General features: G+C 34.9%; 1 protein-coding gene across 1 annotated transcript in view; it reads left to right on the forward strand.

Moving 5' to 3' along the window:
- Positions 1-305: 305 nt before the first annotated feature.
- LOC134841797 (uncharacterized) overlaps positions 306-3,991 on the forward strand; it is a 105,494-nt gene continuing 101,808 nt past the window's right edge. The window contains exon 1 of the mRNA XM_063857834.1: positions 306-610. The gene's annotated coding sequence lies outside the window, so the exon portion shown is untranslated. The remainder of the gene's footprint in view (positions 611-3,991) is intronic.

Consider the following 3,991-nt stretch of genomic DNA (forward strand, 5'->3'; position numbering starts at 1 on the left):
TTTCTGATAGAAATCTTCCATCGGCTAAATGAATGGAAAACTATTTTTGGATGGGAGAAATGATTCCTTTTTTACCATCGACCGAGAAAACACCATCTACATTGGTGCCGTTGTTGTATAATAGTATCTTTACATGCGTATATCGACGTTTAAACAGTGCTATAAACATAGGCGAGGAGGATGGGACATAGAAAAAACGCAATCAGCTACTATCGCCACGACATACCAACTAGAGTGCACCATATCTACTGCTACGTTCCAAAAAAAATAAACAACAACAACAACTCGCAAAATAATATTATGCAGAGAAAATTGCAAACTAAGAAAAAAAATACGGGAGCAGGGCCCGGTGCAAAGTATAGTGTATAAATATATCAACAAAAACAACAACTACAGAACAAACAAATTTAAAAACTGTTAGTCGAAAGGAGTAGTGCTATAATGCTTCCAAACTGTATTTTGAATTGATGCTGTAATATTGCGTGTTTTTGATATGCTGATGATGGTCGAGGATGCGCTGTGTGCTTGGTATACTTCAGTAGTGGGAAAATAAACAGACAACGAGAGGGAAAAGAAAAAAGAAAAATGAGGACTGGGAAAAAGAGGAAAGGTAAGGAAGAGAAAAGAACATAGCACGCGATACTAGTGAAACTACACAAGAAAAGAACACTAATACATGCAGAGGCAAAAAGACATACTCGCACCACGCAAAAAAAGTGCAAAGGGAGAAAAAAGATGAATTGTGTTCAGTTTACTTTTTCTCTCTTGCGCAATTGCAGGTAACTCGCATTTCAAATCAACTCCTTTGTTTTTTTTATAAACAAAATCTCTACTTAATTCAACTCCGCCAACTTGTATTGTTGTGTCACGTTTTGTCATGCTGATATTTTGTGGCCATACATAAGACTAAAAAGCGACGATTCTTCTTTGATAGTTGATACCTCCCTTTTATACCCGACGCAACTTGGTTGAACAATAGCAGCAGTGTATTGTAGAAATCGGAGATAGTGAACTTGGGTTCAAACTCAATTCCAGACAAAAAAGACTGGCTGTTGTTATCTGGAAAAGAGACGGTCATATCAACTTTGAAGTTAAACAACAAAAACAACCATCCAGACTACAATCGAATTACATGACTACCATCCAAGACTATGCGGAAGTCCCAGAGGAGTAATAGACAATATTTTTTTAATCCAATGATTATCTTTATCCGCCGCTTATTTCATCCATAATTTATGATGTTACCATTATACCACGAGATCCATCTGAATATTATCACCATTTGAGTGGCGATTTTAGAGTGCAATTCAGCAGACACCTGCAAGTAAAAACCAAAGCAGCCACAAAAAGAAAAGATTTGGCAAGTGGTAAGTTTTTCTTATAAAATTTTTGTAAAAAACTTTTGAGTTGTAAAGCGAGGGGATGAATTGGTGGGCGATGATGTCAGTAGGGTACAGCGACAGCTCGCGGCAAACTCGCAATACTACGAGGTCAAACTGTGTGCGTTTGTAGGTCTCTGGAATCCAGAGACAAGTCTTCAACATGATCAAATTTTGTCAGAACAATCAAAGAAAATGAAAGAACAAAAAAGAACAAAGAGAGTGTCCTTGTTGCGGAATCCGCTTACAATTCCAAAATACACAGTTTGGCCTCGAAATGAAATAAGATATTTTTGGCTACGTTTTCTCATTCCGAAGGAGAAGAAGAAAAAATATTTTTCGGAGAACATTAAAGTAGCGTCTGAATTATTTTTCGGAAATATCTTCTCGGAAACCGAAGACCATTAAAAGGGTTGAGAAATCATGACACACCTCATATATAACTTAAAACTGACTGTTAAAACCCAGAATTTCTTTTCCACTTCATGAAGCGCTGGAAGAATGGTATATACTCGCCATCTCTTTTCCCGAATCGGGATATTAATAAAAAATCAGCGATCTCAAAATATTTTTTTTCCTATTTTTTTTTGCCTATTTCTGACATTTCCCGCCTTTTTATCATGTAATTTCAAGGGAAAAGATTTTTTCGAAAAATACACGGAAGTTTAACAGCATGTGAGCATTCTGCTGCTACACATAAACCATAAACACTACTTACTCCCATTTTAAACCCCCTCCCCCCCCCCCCCCCATGTTACCTTGTAACGAATTTCCTCCCCTTTTGCAAAAGGGGAGGAAATAGGTTACAAGATATCTGTTCAAGCAGTGTTATAAACAAAAAACCGGTATGATAAATGACTTTTTGTCTCGTGAATGCGCAGGTATTCGCAAAAGTTTTGATTTGATTTGTCGAGTTTTTTTATAAAACTGCACGAATTTTTCTGACAAGAGTTGTTGATGTCCTGATAGTTTTTCTCAATTTTCCTCCAATTAACTGTCTGACACAAATCAGGTTGATTGCGATCATTAGGCTGAACAGTCAGCCCATTTTTTTCAATGTTAGTCGCACATTTTAGGCCAACGTTTGTGCAAAATTCAAGCGTTAAACCTGTGGAAAAAGATCTTTTTGCTATAATTTTTTATGAAGAATATGATTTTTGTATATCATTGCATTTTTTCTATTCGTTTTGCTATATCTTGTTGGTTTGCAATGTGAACTTTAGCCTCTGTGTCAACTTGCTCGTCTATTTCTTAAAATAGAAATAGCCCCCTAAAAAGTTTTTCCGAAATAATAATAAAAAAACTGAAAACTAAGACTGGGTCCTTTTGAGCACTTTCACGTACTAAAATTACATGAAGCGTTTTCGAAATAGCCATCTGAACACTATAAACTATTATTTAGGCTGTGTTCTTTCGAGCAATTTTATTTACTGGAAAAAATGATTGAATAGATTTGTCTATTTTTCCTACAAAAAAAAAAAACATTTTTGTTGTGATTTAGGTTTGAAAAATCTCAAAAAGCTACGTATTGTCGAGATAATCAGATCTGTCATTCTGACTAAATTCATTGTTCAATGCTTGTGGGTTGAAAGTGGTGAAACTACTCACAGTGTAAATTTACCATTTTTAATATTGCATCAGCGATAGTGCCTGTTTGATTTGATCTCCTCTGACAAAAATGATTCCTCTTCCATTTGAGAGGTTTTTATGGCCAGAATTTTTGCGCCAAAAGCCTAGCATTTTTCTGAGAGTAAGCACGCTTTTAATTTAGAAGAAAGCTGAACTAAGAAAATGTTTTAAAAAAGATATCATTAAAATGACTGTGAGACCAATCTGTGCTACTTAATTTTAATTGAAAAAAAAACTAATTTCATCTCGTTGACTCTCAGCGTTTCCAGTTTGCTTGTAGCTTCACTCAGTATTTAGAAAATAAATTTAATTTCTCGTAAGTTTGATGAACATCTCAGGCGCAGGGTGTGTTTTCCTCTTTTTCTACCTCGAATAAACCTCGTTTTTTGAAACAAATGTCCCATTGTTGAAAAAAAAACTGTTATGATTTACCATTTTTAACATCAAATTACCTGGAGGTCAAAACTGAGATACCGACTATCAGTACTTTTCTACGGTTTTAGTTTTACAGTTTTTACGATCAGTCAATACGCTTGAGATTAGCAATTATTGTTAAATTGGAACATAGGTTTTTTTCCCTTTTTTCCAGGTATTTTGTTTGCTAAACAGTTCCAGACATCACGTTGTTGCAACATTATCAACTTGTAATATACTTTTTTCAGGTGTCATATTTATTCAACAAAATCACTTGAATAATTGAACGGCTCTAATTAAAGAAGATTTAGTTTAACCCACTGCACTAACGGACTTCTGAACCATATTTTACCTGACATTTCAGAAGTTACATTGGTACTATTCAAATTAAAGTTTTTTCTCGGAATGATGTCTTCTTCTTTGTCAGGTCGGCTAAGTTTGCACAGCATGATTGTTTTCAGATTCAAGTCAATTTTGCTGAAATTGAAAAAATTTTTGGTTCAATCTTATAGATTGTAAATTGAACAGATTTCGTGTAACTTTTTCGTGTAACGTCTTCAATTTTTCAG

Source organism: Symsagittifera roscoffensis, chromosome 3 (assembly GCF_963678635.1).
Source record: "Symsagittifera roscoffensis chromosome 3, txSymRosc1.1, whole genome shotgun sequence".
Lineage (NCBI taxonomy): Eukaryota > Metazoa > Xenacoelomorpha > Acoela > Convolutidae > Symsagittifera > Symsagittifera roscoffensis.